This window comes from Carassius auratus, unplaced genomic scaffold (genome assembly GCF_003368295.1).
Source record: "Carassius auratus strain Wakin unplaced genomic scaffold, ASM336829v1 scaf_tig00033648, whole genome shotgun sequence".
NCBI lineage: Eukaryota > Metazoa > Chordata > Actinopteri > Cypriniformes > Cyprinidae > Carassius > Carassius auratus.
The window spans coordinates 6,985-23,692 of NW_020526096.1; positions in this window are offsets into that span (position 1 = coordinate 6,985).

Genomic DNA, 16,708 nt, shown 5'->3' on the forward strand with positions numbered 1-16,708 from the left:
CACTAGCACAATCGCAAGAGATGGCGCTACAACACAGAGACATCGTGTTAGCTCATCTAGTTTCTCTTGGGTTGAGACTCAACACAGAGAAAAGTGTTCTCTGTCCGGCCCAGAGAACGACTTATCTCGGGATTGTTTGGGATTCAATCATGATGCGGGCACACCTGTCTCCCGCTTGGATCAAGACAATTCGGCAGACCATGAGCAAGGTCAGGCTAGGCCAGGATCGCACTGTTCATCAGTATCAAAAGATGTTAGGTTTCATGGCTTCATGGCATAAGACCATTTCAGTTGTGGCTAAAAGCCAGAGGATTTCACAAAAGAGCCAATCCTCAAAGAATAAAAGTGATGTGCCACGGGCCTCTGTAGCTCAGACCCTGGTTCCTTGCATTGGGTCCCACTCTAGGGGCACCATGTCGTCGCAGACTGCTAATGACAGATGCCTCCCTAATGGGCTGGGGAGCAGTCTTGGATGGCCACCCAGCTCAAGGAGGAGCGATGGGGGTATGTGGCGAGTGGGGCATGGCCGAGAGCCGTGGCAATGTAGCGAGGCCGGTGGAGTGATTGGAAATGAGCGACACCTGCTCGACCCACCAGTCTCGAGTCCCACGGAGGAGATGGAAGGATATAAAACAGGAGCGACGACAGTGAAGGACGAGAAAGGACCAGGCCTGGTGTTTTGATTTTGTTTGTGTGCGGCAGTCGTCCGTGAGGGCTGCCGCGCTGTTTTGTGTTTATTTTATAATTAAAGCTTTCATTTTGATTGTCGCCGGTTCTGGCCTCCTTTTTCCCGTGATCATGGAGTTTTTATTGTTACAGAGACTTAATTGTCACGATCATTACATGGAGTGCCCATGAACTTTTGTAGAGGGCACTCCAATCAGGACTATTCCACACTCACCACCAGATGTCACTCGGACTCTAGCACCTCTTATCTGTTGCACCACACCCTAACTACATTTCCCATTAGTCTCTGCATCACAATCACCCTGCCACACCTGCACATCATTCCTCAATCAATCTCCTTGCCACACCTGCACCTCATTTACACACACATATAAGCAGCACACTCACTCTCACTCACTGCGAAGTCTTGTTTAGCCAGTCTGACATTTCCGAGCGTTTTCCTTGTGTTTCCCTTCTGTACCTGACCTTTGGATTGTTTATACCGACTCTGATTCTCTGCTGCCTGCCCCCGACATCTGCTTGTTCCTGTTATCGATTCTGATTATCCCCACATACCTGACGCCGTTACTGATCATTGCCTGTCTGACCATTCTCATTAAAAGTTCTGCACATGGATCCGAATCTCTCTGTCTCATCATTACATTAATATTACATGGAGGCATGTATAAAATATTTCAAAATAAAATTCGTAAAAATACAGATCACAATGCAAACAGGAGAAGTCTCGTTACGGTTGTCAAAATCGCAATGACAACATCTTGGATCAACACTGTCCATGTACCGCAGGGTATTAAATTAATTTACATTTAACCAGTTAAAGATAGAGAGGCACTGAAATGTAGACCTTCGCTTATATATTGTAAGGGAAACAGGTCAATTTAGCTCAAAGGGAATCATTTAAGATTTTAAAGGGAATTTGAACAGAATCACTGTTTCACGGCTGGTCACGGAGACGCCCTGCGATTCAGTGAACTAGCCGTTTAACATCAAATCTGCGCTGGATACTAATATCCAAACTATAGTGAAACACTATCAATTAGCACAGTAACAAGATAGACAGTTTAAGACATTAACTTGTAAGCACAAAACACAAGATACTTCTCTTTTCAATATGAATAAGGCTTTATTAGATAAATCTAAGACATATAAACTAATCTAACACATAAATGCACGCACACACACATTCACACAAGTTGCAGGAAGGTCGAAAGTTAAGGAAAGATGAGTTTAAGAGAATGGAAATATGGAATCCCAAGTTTACAGCAATACGTTAAATTGCATAGACATGAACAACCATCAATCACGTAATTAGCCCTTGCATTGAGTTCCTCAATGTCACTAAAATTATATTAGATACACCAGCACAACAAATATCTGGGGATACGTTGCCTTAGTTTCCTGTGAAAGGGACTCCCGTTGAAAGGGGTATCCCGGTGTCGCTGATTGTCTGGAAGTTCAGGAGTGAAGTGACGTCTTGGGAAGCCCGTGGTTGTTGGGCGTTGGCTGAAAGTGCAGAGTCGTGTGCTCTGGTCGAAGTTGAACGGGCATCCGAGGTCAGGCGTCGGAGACTCGACGTTACAAAACTTAACTCAGAACACGAAACTCTCAAACGGAAAAGAAAAGAAATAAAGTTTGACGAGACTAGGTTGTGTTCCTTCTCATTGTAACATAGTAGCAGCAGGCAGGCACGCTGGAACCGCGCTCAAAGAACAATGATGACTAACCGCATGGCTAGATGCTACAAGCTAAAGCTAGGTAGCAAAGCTACAAGCTAAAAGCTAAGAGCAGGCATGACTAATAGCACGAGGCTGGAACTAAAAGCCGACATGGCTAATAGCAGCAGCTAGTGACTAAAAGCAGACTAAAAGCAAAATTACATCGTGTCCAACGTATTTAAACTTCCTTGTTGGCCACCCCTCAAGTGTTGCCTTGACCAATAAGATATGGTCTTGGGTCTGGGGTCATAAATCATTTGTTTATCTTACCAAGCATGTGGTTCCTACCTCGCAGGATCTAATTTTGGACATGATTCCTATAACACAATTATGATATATTTAACAAATAAATGATTGTCAGGACAATATCAAGCAAGAAAATTTGATTATATCAATACTAGTCATGACTATGTATCCTATAGACATACACAATAAGTGATTATACATGATAGTCAAATGTGTGGGTTACACATAAATGAATATGGAGTTAAGCAATGGAACGATTCTTTTATAAGTCTTTTTGAGTTCATTCTGGTCCATATATAATGTACAACAAGCAGTTTCTTTGCCATTCTCTGGCAAAGGGACTTTTCTGTGAAGACAAAGGTTTAAAGCCCTTCCCCCTTAGGAATTTCAGTCTGGTTTCACTGGCTGGGGGGGAAGTCAATGCAAGTATTTAACTTGATCTCCTGGGTTTACATGTGATGTCCAGCGTTGCATTCCAATCACGAACAATAAATTTGACAATCTCTTCTTCGAATTAAAATTGTCAATAATTGTTATATTGGTGTTAATGTTGAAAGCTGTTGTGTGAACAAGTTGTTTGGTTGGTTATCTTGCTTGGTTCTTGTGGCACAAGAACTGATTTATGACTTCCTGAGGAGTTCGGCTCTTGTTACAATGCACACAGCTCTGATAGACTCTTTGATTTGTCTGATTCGACTCATTTCTGCTACATATTTTTGACTTAAAAACACTATACATGACATGATAACAGTTTGCTATTTAGGTTTGTATGTTAGCATGGACTTACCAACTTTAATGTTCATTTTAGCCAGCGATACCTTGTTGAAGCACAAGATGACATTAAAGTTCTGCTTGAGCAGATGAAAATGAGAACTTAATGAGAGTATGGCAACCAGAAAATGAGTGTTTTCGTCTTCATTGGGATTGGGGCTGAATGCTTAGAGACATTTTTGCTCTGATTTGTTTGGGTTTAGGAAATGTAATAAAATAAATAGTCAGAATCAGTGTTTCAAGTACCCCAGGCACATCAGTTTTCCATTTTTGTAGCATAAACAACATCAAACCGATGAAAGCTAATGTTTCTTTATGGCACTGAAACCTACAGATGTCCGAATTCTGCTCCCCGTGAAACTAATACTCAACTGTCAATGGCTCATCTCTGTTTGAGGGGAGGGGCTTATCGATAGTTCAATTGCTTAATTTTATCTACAACATGCTTAAGTTACATGTTTGCCTGTATGAGGCCTTTCCAGGAAATAAACCAAATAACACACCCTTAAGACATAATATTTAAACTAAATACATGATAAAGTGAGGCAGGGTAATTTAATTCTTGTGCATATTGCACAACACTCTATATGCTTACCAAGGCAGCATTTATCTGACCACAAATACAGTTAAACAGTATATATATATATATATATATATATATATATATATATATATATATATATATATATATATATATATAGTTTTTTTTGTTGTTGTTGTTGTTTTTTTTATTTTTTATAAATGTTTTAATATACAGTATTATAACTTAATTTATTCAATACCTACAGACCAAACCAGTACAGACCAAAAGTTTGGACACACTTTGGACACACCTTCTCATTCAAAGAGTTTTCTTTATTTTCATGACTATGAAAATTGTAGAGTCACACTGAAGGCATCAAGGCCTATTTGACCAATAAGGAGAATGATGGGGTGCTGCGCCAGATGACCTGGCCTCCACAGTCACCAGACCTGAACCCAATCGAGATGGTTTAGGGGTGAGCTGGACCACAGACAGAAGGCAAAAGGGCCAACAAGTGCTAAGCATCTCTTGGGGAACTCCTTCAAGACTCTTGGAAGACCATTTCACGTGACTACCTCTTGAAGCTCATCAAGAGAATGCCAAGAGTGTGCAAAGCAGTAATCAAAGCAAAAGGTAGCTACATTGAAGAACCTAGAATATGACATGTTTTCAGTTGTTACACACTTTTTTGTTATGTATATAATTCCATATATATTTCCACATGTGTTAATTCATAGTTTTGATGCCTTCAGTGTGAATCTACTATTTTCATAGTCATGACAATAAAGAAACCTCTGAATGAGAAAGTGTTTCCCAACTTTTGTGTATATATATATATATATATATATATATATATATATATATATATATATATATATATATATATATATATATATATATATATATATATACATATATATATAATGTGTGTGTGTGTGTGTGTGTGTGTGTGTGTATATATATATTGTAGGTATATTACTACGCATAAAAGGACTTGTAGAGCTTCAGGAAATGCAGCTTGTCTTTCAGTATATCTCGAGGGAGAAAGATGAGAGAAGGACAGTGGCAGTCTGGTCTGTCTGCTGCTCTGGTCTGGGATCAAAGCTCAGAATTCAGTGAGCAGCCTCTATGACTATTATGTGACAAGACAAAGCAGTTTGACATTTTCAGCTTCTCGATGTTGGTTTTCCCTCGGGAATTTCCTCAGGGCCCTTGACTTCACCCAAAAAATTTTCCTGGCTTTCTGAAAGGCATGTTTTACTGAAAGGTTTGAGAGCTTGCTTGTGCAATTCATCCACTGTCTACTTCAAGACTCGTCTGAATTTCTCTTGTATGGAGAAGATAAACACAGCACTGTCAATGCACTCAAGGTGTGGTGGCCTACTTCTTCTGATGTTGCTGGTGCCACATGAATTCCTAGCAGAGTTGTCACAATCAATTAAATAGCAACCTTTGTGAGGCCGGGATGCACCTCTCTCTCTCTCTCTCTCTCTCTCTCTCTATTTCATTGCATTTGATGCAGCCAAATTTGTATGCTCCAAATCTTCCTCCAGAAAGACATTCAGAGCATCTTGTTACTGCTCCTCCTCATATGTTTGAAACTTCAGGCTTTTACCCGTCAGCTGACACACAATTAGTGTTCTTTACAGTAAGGTGCCTGTCATACTTCATCAGTTCTGTGCCAGAATCAAAGCTAGCAACAACTCAAAGGGAAGAACATTTCTTTATAATTCAGTGCACGTCAGTGGCATTTGACCAAACATTTACTCATTCTTAAAGGAATAGCTCCCCCAAAACTGTTATCTTTTACTCACCCACATCATTCCAATTTTTATTTTATTTTTTTTCTGAGAAAAAGAAAAAAAATTTGAAATATGTGCTGATTGCTCTTTTAAATGCCATTAAATGGAGACGGATGCTTTCAAGCTTAAAAAGAATGATAAAGCATAAAATAATTGATCCTCAGGCCCTTTTATCCTTCTAAAATCATACAATATATACTTGAGAAATTTTAGTTCCTCTTCAGGAACTGAAGCTGCGTCGATGCGATGCGAGCATTTTGCTTCACTCTCAGAAGGCTTTGAGGAGGGAGCCTTCACTGGCGTTTCTCACGGTGCCAGCCTCGCTTTCGCCGAGGCGGAGTGGTGGTTGTGCTCATGGGTTTCACTTTCGGATCTGCTGAAAGAATGTAGACGGGCAATCCCTATCTTCTTCCTTAACCACCAGATCCGGTGCCTGCTCTCGTGGGGTTCGAAAGCCCACGTTTGTGGTACTTTCTCCCCAGTGAGAGGGAGCAACGCACTGCCCATCTTTCTCTGGGGAGATTGATGTGGAAGGTGTCGATGAGCTTGCCAGTTGCACAAGCGCCAGTTGCACAAACACCAGCTGCACAAGCACCAGTTACACAAGCATATTATGCCTAATATTATAATAAGCAGCATTATTGAGGAGTGGAGCTCGCACGGTCGGCTCTCGGGGGGCTGATTGTGCTTTTCTCATTGTTGAGTGCTCCGCTCTCGCCGGGCGCACCAGAGGCCAGTCTCGTGAGACTGGTTCCCTTAGGAGGTCACATGGCACTGTGGGAGCCTCTGCCAAGTGTGCTTCATGGGGACCTGCCCCAAGCAGGCTCTGGTTTAGTCTTCCTAGCAGACGACGTGGGTCTGAGGACCGTCGTTTTAGGAGACTTCAGCTACGAGAGTCCTGATGCTTTGGCTCAGGACCTCAGAGAGCAGGCCCCTCTGGGGAAGAGCGGTGTACACCGCATTACATGGTGCCCATCTCTCCTCAGTGCCCTCAGGAGATCGATCTGCCAACCCTGCTGGTGTTCCAGGGCACAGCAGTCTCCGGCGAGCGCTTCTCTCAGTTACCGCCTGGAAACGTAGCGGTGCTAAGAGGCTTGTGACCTCCTGGAAGGTTTCCAAAGCATCTAGTTTGGCCGTCTCCTGCCGGTGCGCCGCTTCAGGGCACCGAGCCAACTGCTCTGATGACACGAGAGATCAGTCTTGAGAGGCTGATTCCCTCAGTAGACTATTTGCCAGCGTGAAAACTACTGCCAAATGTGTCTCAGTGGGTTTTTCACATTGTAGTGAGAGGCCACAGAATCCAGTTCTGGTGGGCCCCAAGCAGGCTCTGGTAATGGAACAGAAGTAGACTCTCTCTGAGGATGGAGGCCATCGAGGTGGTCCCTCCTCGGGTTGCAGAGTCCGGGTCCTACTGCCGATACTTCACTGTTACGAGGAAGGATGAGGTGTAGTGTCCTTTTTTAGATCTGTGCTTTTTGAACCGCTCAGTCAGGGGACTGAAGTTCAACATGCTTGCACAGGCTAAGTCTGAGGACTGGTGTGTCATGATCTATCAAAAAGATGCACTTATCTCCATCCTTCTTCATCGGAAGTTCCTGAGGTTTGCTTTTTAGGGCAAAAGCCTACCAACACGGATCTTCCTCTGGCCTTGCACTCTCACCCCACACTTTCATGACTCAACCGCATTTATGATTGGTTGATATTAGCTCAGTCAAAGCAGATGACGGTTCGGCATTGAGGTGTCATTCTCGCTCACATGAAAGAGCTGGAGTTAAGACTTAACACCAAGAAAAGTGTGCTTTCTGCAGTACAGAGAACCACTTATCTGGGCATGGTGTGGTGTTCGACCACAATGCAGGCACGTATGTCACCTGCTCGGATCGAGTCGATCCTCACTGCAGTCGCAAAAGTGAGAAAAGGCCAGTCAATCGCTGTCAAGCAGTCTCAGAGACTGCTGGGTCTGATGGCAGCTGCATCTAATGTGAATGCTATTGGCCTGCTGTACATGAGACCCCTACAGTGGTGGCTCAAGACCAAGGGGTTTTCCCCGAGGGTAAATCCACTTTGCATGCTAAAGGTCATGCGGCGGTGCCTACGTGCCTTAGACATGTGGAGAAAACCTTGGTTCTTGTCTCAGGACCCGGTGCTGGGAGCTCCTTGTTGCCGCATAATGCTAGCGATGGACGCATCCGTCACCGGCTGGGGTGCGGTCATGAGTGGCCACCCTGCCCGTGGTCTGTGGAGTGGCCGCCATCCGAAATGGCATGTCACCTGGCCAAGGATGTTGGCCGTGCTGCGAGCACTACTTTACTTTCTCCCAGACCTAAGAGGTCACCATGTGTTGCTGCGCACCAACAACACAGCAGTGGTCTCTTACATCAACCACCAAGGAGTTCTGCGCTCACGCTGTTTATACAAACTAGCTTACCAGATCCTTTTGTGGTCCCAGGGTGTACTCCTCATGCTGAGAGCAGTCCACATTCCTGGACATCTTAATATGGGAGCAGACATACTGTTGAGGCAGGGGCCGAGGCCCAGGGAATGGTGGCTTCACACAGAGGTGATGAAGCAGAGTTGGAAAGGTTGGCCAGACTCAGGTGGAACTGTTTGCGACTCGAGAGACATCGCACTGTCCCTTCTGACTTCCTCTGACTCATCCAGCTCCACTGGTCTGGACGCCGTGGTACATACTTGGAGAAGGCTTCATCTGTTCATTTTTCCCCCGATTGCTCTGCTCCCGGGAGTTCTAGAGAGAGTGCGCCGGGATGGAGTCTGGCTGCTGTTAGTAGCCCCATTCTGGCCAGGCCTGGTTCCTGGGCCTGATTTCTCTTTTTGACTGCACTCCATGGGAGGTTCCCATCAGGAGAGATCTCCTCTCGCAGGTGGAGGGTGCACCCCGCATGGAGCTTAGAGGCTGTAGGTGTGGTCTCTGAGGAAGCACAACTCTTAGCTTCTGGTCTTTCATCCAAGGTTGTTGAGACCGTTCTCCAATCCAGAGCTCCCTCAATAAGGAAACTGAATGCCTTGAAGTGGAAGCTTTTCACCTCTCTTTGCGGAGACCGCAGCTTGACCCAGTTAACCCTCTGGAGTCTAAGGGTATTTTTGGGGCCTTGAGAAGTTTTGTCATGCCCTGACATTTGTGCTTTTTTCAGTTTCTTATAAATATCTAAATGGGTAAAGTCTAATATCACTGTAATCAGCACAAACTGGGCTATAATAATATGTGAAATGCATGCATGTACATGATTGTATTTTTGAGAAAAAAAATGTTATGCATGGTTAGTGAAAAACTAAAAATGTTAAATCACTTGAATAAGGCAATAAAACACATACATAAAATTGGTTGCCGGAAAAGTTGAGAACTGGAGCTTGTAGCCTAGAATTTTTCAATCTGAATGATGTGAAAATCATCTTGTTTACTCACTCACAGAAAACAATATATTGATTTAAATTTTCTAAAACACTTTTTGTTGGTAAAAGTCATATGCGAGTAGGCGTCAACTATCATGAATATCATTGTGATTTACACCTGAGAAGACAAAGGCCTGCATAATGAGCTGCATAATGAGCCTCTCATTCAACTGTGCCACTCTGAGGGCAAATTTTTTGGCATCCTTTCTCTAGTCACACAATCCTTCAGAAATCCTTTTAACAATCTTATTTTCTACCAAATAAACCCCATTTATTATCATTATTATTATTATTATTAATGTTGAAAAGAGCTGATAATATTTTTCAGGTTTTTTTTAGGGGGAATAAATCGAAAGAACTGCATTGTTTTTACATTTGTTAGAGTTATCTCTATTTGTCAGATTTATATTATTTACATCAAGCTTTTGAATGGTATAGTATTGTATATTGTTATTGAAACTTCATAATGATTTTGATTATACATTTAGTCAGGAATTATAGTTTGGAAAAAGTATTTGGAAAAAGTCTAACTAGTAAAATGTTTACACGTTATGTGAAAACTAGTACAAATAAATAAAAAGAGACTTACTCATGTTTATGATCTCTGCTGAATAAAGTGCTTCATTCTTTTTTCTGAGGAAATCCATTTCTCAAATCCTCAACCACATCACATCTTTTTGGGGTGAATTATGTCTTAGTCCTCTCATCGCGAAGCAAACAGTAAAATAAAATAAAAACTTGAAGAATAGTCTGGCTGCTTTTTCTTCTGTGTGGGCGTATTCGAGCCGCGCGCTTCAGTTTGAATCTGAATAGCGCGTTAAGCGCGGGGGCGTGGTCACATTAGATATAATGAGCGGAGATATGAAAAACAGACATTGCGTTGTTTTCATATGGATTACTTTATCTCAGAATATTTGTTTTCGGCAGCACTTGTTTAGTTTAAAAGTAGACATTCCAGGCTTTCTATAGATATCTCTCTCATGTCTCTTCGTTGAGTATTCACTGAGTTACAGTTCATTTTAATGACGTGTTTGTACATGACGATCAGCGGAGACAAAGACTGTAGACAGCGCACCTTGTGTGTTATCTTTATTTTATAAGTGCACAAAGGTTTTTTGTTATTATGTCTGTATCCAAAAAAAAACTAGACCCTTTACAGATTAGATAGATGTATTGCTCTTATCTGTACGATTAAAACTGAGAGTGTAATTTAAGTTCTTTTCAGGGTTATCAGGTGAAAATGACTCAAAACGCATATATGCGTTAATCGACTCGAAAGGGTTAACTGCCTGGTTGGTACAGTGCTGGAGTTCCTGCAGGCTCTCAGCAGGGTTGACCCACTCCACCCTGAAGGTCTACGTGGCGGCCATGGTGGCCTACCACACCCCTCTTGGAGGCCAGTTAGTGGGCATAGACCCTCTGGTTACATGTTTCCTCCATGGTGCACTGAGGCTGAGGCCTACGGCCAGAAGAAGCTTATGCTAAGCGATGATCAGGATGCTATCCTAAGCCTCGAGTCCTCTGATCTCCCCTCTCTTGAGACTCACTCCTTCTGAAGTTGGCCAGGTAACTGTCAGGCTCCTGTGTCCTTCACTAGGCAGAGATTTGAAAGTCTGGCGGCTTGGGTATTCTCGTTCCCCAAAGCGTCATCCCTCTGGTTACATGTTTCCTCCATGGTGCACTGAGGCTGAGGCCTACGGCCAGAAGAAGCTTATGCTAAGCGATGATCAGGATGCTATCCTAAGCCTCGAGTCCTCTGATCTCCCCTCTCTTGAGACTCACTCCTTCTGAAGTTGGCCAGGTAACTGTCAGGCTCCTGTGTCCTTCACTAGGCAGAGATTTGAAAGTCTGGCGGCTTGGGTATTCTCGTTCCCCAAAGCGTCATCAATTCAGCTTGAGTTCCTGAAGAGGAACGTCTAAGGTTACGTATGTGAGCCTGGTTCCTCGCAGGAACGAGACGCTGCGTTGATGACGCTTTGGGGAAACGTCTCCAGCGTGACGTCTCTGAATAACATGTGTAATCAGTCCAATGGATTGGCGAGACACACTTCCGGCATCTCTGGCCGGCACTTGCTTCATCCTTTGAGCCTAGTTACCGGCTTCGCTGCTCATGCTTTTATGCATCCTGGTCTCTGACATCACCCGCCTATGATGTCTCGACCATCCATTGGACTGATTACAGATGTTATTCAGAGACGTCACTCTGGAGACATTTCCCCAAAGCATCATCGACACAGTATCTCGTTCCTTCGAGGAACCAGGGTTACATATGTAACCTTAGACATTATTCACTGAAAACTTGACATCTGTTTGTTTGTTTTGTCTTTACAAAGAATTGGTTTATTCAGTTCACAAACTGTTTCTCACACAAAGCTACTGTACTTAGAAAATAGGAAACAATTTATATGGACCAATTATTGATACTTTTATGTTGGTTTTGTGTCGTTTCTTAAAGCTAGAAATCTTTAGATCCCATTTAATTTCATTGCTTGGAAAATAACTTGTGGACACAAACACAGCACATAAGGCATTTGCACCAGTTGTATGCTGTACTTTACTATATGTTCTTCGTATGATGACGAGCAGCATTAGCATTCTGTTATACATCTCCTTTTGTGTTTTAGTGAAGAAAAAACTCAGGTTCTGAACAATGTGAAGATGAGTAAATCAGAACAGAAATTTTTTTTGTTTGATCTGTCCCTTTAATCTAAACTGACAGACAAATTAACAGATGGAGCTTATTTAAAAACAAAATTTAAATGGAGAAAAAACTGTTTGAGAGGTTATCTGTCTGTCAACAACAGATCAGCAAAGACCAATGAAGCTTCCTACAGCACATCTAACACTCCATATTTAAGTGATCAGCAAACTGAGCAATACAAAAGCATTTTTTATGAACTCCATAGGCATACTCTAACACTTTTGCTCCATTGTTTAATTAGAAATTAAGAACAAAAATAGCTGATGGGAGACCAGCAGTCCTCAAATCCCACTGCTTATCGAAGTTATTACTGCAAGGAGGTGATTCATGCTCTGTCTGGGACCTGCTGGTTAATTAAAGCTGACTGTCCTCCAGAATTCTCCAGCCACTGTTCAAGACCTGGTTAGGGATGCAGACGGGCTGGGTGCTGAGCATCATAGCTGCGGTTGTTGATAAGGCATGCTTACGGCTGGGAGAAATAGGTCCCTTGGGAGAAATGAGTGTTGCAAGGTCAGAGTTGGCGTAATAGAAGGTTTCCTCTATATAAATAACCTTGGCGTAGGTGCGTAATGGGTGACTGCAAAAGCCAAGGTGTTTCCTCTATGGGCAGCACCTTCTGATTAAAAGGGTTATCAAACATGACGTCTGAAGATTTCAACACAGAGTTGCAGAGTGGGAAAGATACTGCATGATCAGCGAACTGCTCTTCATTGAACTGTATTGTTATTCTAAATAACTAACCAGCTGTGTTAAACTCAATCTACTGCAAGTTTAGTCCAAGATGTTAATGTGGCTATCAGAATATATAATTTTACTGTGAAGAAAAATCACATTGAAAGGACGGTTTGCCCGAAAATAAAAATTCTGTCATCACTTGCTCACTCTCATGTCATTCCAAACCTCTTTGACTGTCTTTCTTCTGTGTAAAAAGATATTTTGAAAAAATGTTTAATTGTTTTGACCGATATAATGAAAAAAAAAAAGATTCTTTAGCACATTAACCAAGCCTATAGAATGAAAAAAGACAAATCAACAATGTTTTGACTAGGTACAACATCATATCAAGAGATACATCCTTTCTGTATTAATCTGAGTTTTTGTCTAAAACAGAAATTAACATAACGGGCAACAACAGTTTTATACATTTATTATGTTCTGATCTCCAAGTATAACAAAAAAGTATAATCTTATCAAGGGCTATTGTCACAGTCTGAAAAAAAGTGTGTAAAGTAATATGCACACTCAACTGATTTTTCTGTTATTAATGTAAAATTGCAAAGGTCAGGATTTAAACTACACTGAAACATGTATTAGTTTTGAGACATTCATATTTAGAGTCTGAATTGAAACTTTTAAAAAACGTTTGCAGTAAGAATAAGTACAAAACTCAAAAGAAGAAATCTTTCACTTGAAGAACTTAAAGAATCCAGGAGAATAGCTGTAATGCAATTATAACATAAGAAAATGCAGAGGCCTAATTAACACCAAGGTGGCCTTTGGAGAAGAGATCAAGCAGACCTCATTAACCTTAACCACATAATGAAATGTCTCAGTTACTTACATAACCCATGTTACCTGATGAAGGGAACAGAGACATTACGTCGTGACGACATTAGGGGATTCACTTGGGAGCCCCAATCATCTCTGACTTTAAGAGAAACCACCAATGAAATATGGCTAGTGGATATTGCATACCTGATTCAAATAAGCGACAGGTGCATCCACTCTTCAGGTTTTACAATGAGGAACCTAGAACTTGTCCCAGGCCGCAAGCGATGGTTCGAAGTTATGGCATTGGGACATAACGTCTCCATTCCCTCCATCCCAGTCCTCGGCGTAACCAAGACATTCCCTATATGTCTGTCACTTTGAGTTATGTTGTGACAACATTAGTGCGACAACCTGAACCCCGTCACAATCTTATGGCATTGCAAATGTTGACAAGCAGCCATGTGTCAGACAAACGCTACGTATAGGTCGTAACCTTCCCACCTGCCCTGCTCAATTTAGCTGCCCTTGGTACCCGTAGGGACCAGAGAGGAGTATAACACTGTTGGTGATAACCAATCCCCTGTTCCTTTCACCACATAAATTTCTTAACAGAAGGAATTTCGATCTTCAAAGAAGATTTGATTCATGTCTTTCCTTTTTGTTGTTACAGCTCGGCAGTAACAGTGGAGAAGTAAGCCTTCTTGAGAAGGGGTCTACGGAGGCCACTTTCTATCCACAGAGAGGTATCATCTGGAGGCACTGCATGGACTAACTCAGGCCTGAGACAGTACGACATATGAAATGGGTCTCTGAGGCAGGTCCTACTTACGACAGCCAGCAAAGAATGACAGAATGATCAGTCAAAAGAAAGGCACAGGCTCACAGAGAGGGGAACCTTAACATGGAAGAATACACATATGGGATTGCCTTACCTGATTACCACTTACCTGTTACCCAACACATGGGAAGAAATTGGCTCAACGCAGAGACTGTAAAATCTTGTGAAGGTATTTGATGTTGCCCAGCCCTACAGATGTCTGCCAGTGAGGTGCTGTGCGCCAACGCATAAGAAAAGGCAACACTCCGTGTGGAATGGGACCTCACCCCCAGGGGGCACAGGGGTGAGGGCACACTCCACTCGCTGCTTAGAGACAGTCCTCCCTTTCTGCTGATCTTCTCAGAGCTTCTAAAGCTCCGGGTGCAGTCCACATATATGCACATCGCTCTTACAGGACACAGCAACACTAAGGCTGGATCTGCCTCCTCCAAGGGCAGTGCTTGCAGATGTACCACCTGATCATGAAAAGGTGTGGTGGGAACCACGTATCTAGGCCAAGGTCTAATGATAATGTAAGAGTAGGCTGGCCTGAACACAAGGCAATCTTCGGTCATCGAAAATGCTTGGAGGTTCTCGACTCTCTTGATGGAAGTAAGTGCGGTCAGGAGCACTGTCTTAGCAGACAGGAACTTAAACTCGACTGAAACCAGCAGCTCAAAGGGACCTCTCTGAAGTCCAGCCAGGACAATAGAGAGGTCCCAGTAGGGCACCAGGGGTGGTGTATCATGCCAGGGCAAGATGTGATGGATCACCTTGGTCGCTGAGAAAATGTGCTTTGTCTACGTCTTTCATCTCTGCCAGGTTGAGCCAGAGATGGTGCTCTTGGACCACCAGAGTAGACATCGCTTTCCTAAGGGACCACAAAGTGATTTTCTTGGCCCGGAGGGCGAAGTCAGTCACCAAGTGCAGCTCCTGCATCCACCTCAGATCAGTACTACCCTCGTGCATTTGTTTCAGTGCATTGGCTTCATGGACCTGCAGGACAGCCATGGTATGCAGGGCAGAAGTGGCCTGGGCCACATCACCATAAGGTTTGGGCACAAGATAAGCTATCAGCTAACAGGCTTTGGACAGGAGGTGCAGATGATTCCTCCAAGTGGCGGCGTTTGCAGGCACAGGCACAACGGAACCACTCTCTCCACCTGGGGAATGTCTGCGTACCCCCTGGTGGACCTGCCATCAAAGATAGGGAGGACGGAGGGGAGAGACAAGCGGCTTCTGGTCATGATGGGGTCGTCCGTGACTTCTTCAGCTCCTCATGCATCTCTGGAAAGAAAGGCACTGGAGCAGATTGCATTTGTGAGTCGCGTCCTGCTCCAAGAAACCGATTTTGACAACGATTGTGTCAATCCTCAAAAGACAGGTAACGATCACAACCAAGAGGACATGGAAGGAACAGCATCTTTAAAAAAAAAAAAACAAGAGCTAACCGTGATTTGCTCTTTTAGGAAATTTGATCTTTCAGTTGAAGTGCCCCAGGGAGTCACTGCAGACAGGGACTACACTGTTTACATGGTAACACCAACAAAACAGTTCCAGAGATTAAATTGGCTTTGTGGAGATCAAGCACATTCATCCACTTTGCCCTGAAGCAGAAATCTGAAGAGTGGATGCACCTGTTGCCTATTTATACCCATATGCAAGAGTGGCTCAAGTATGTAAAATCAACTAGACAAATTGTATTGCCTTTTTTTCTCTTAAAGTCATAGATGACTGAGGCTCCCAGGTGAATCCCCTAATGTCATCACAACATAACTCATAGTGACCAACAGATAGGGAACAACCAAATACAGAATAGCCATTGCTTCCTGCTTAAATATAAGAAAAATACAAGCTACAGCCTGCCAACACTAGAAACATTAGTCTTAACTACTGAGTTATGACATTAATACTAATTATGTATACTGACAGCTGAAACTGACATATACCTGCTGCAAAAATTATAATTTGTATTGGCTTTTGTGTTTTGTATTACTATACTGTACCCCATTCTTCTTTTTAAAAAAAAATATATTCTGTGTTGATCATATCACATGTGCTGGCAAAATGTTTTTTGTTTTGTTTATTTTTTTTATTTTTTTTAGCATCTCATAAATGAGAAATCGGTAACACTTTAGAATAAGGTTCCATTAGTTAATGTTAATGTATTAATTAACATGAACAAACAATGAATAATACATTTATTACTGTATTTATTCATCTTCGTTAATGTTAGTTAATGAAAATACAGTTATTCATTGTTAGGTCATGGTAATTCACAGTGCATTAACTAATGTTAACAAGCACAACTTTTGATTTAAATAATGCATTAGTAAATGTTGAAATTAACATGAACTAAGACTTATAAATGCTGTAGAAGGATTGTTCTTGCTTAGTTCATGTTAACGAAAGTAGTTAACTAACATTAACTAATGGAACCTTATTCTAAAGTGTTACAGAGAAATCTTATTTTAAGTAATTAAATTTGTTTTGTTTGTTTTTTTAATTGGCATATGTACTGGTAAACAAAAATAATAAAATGGA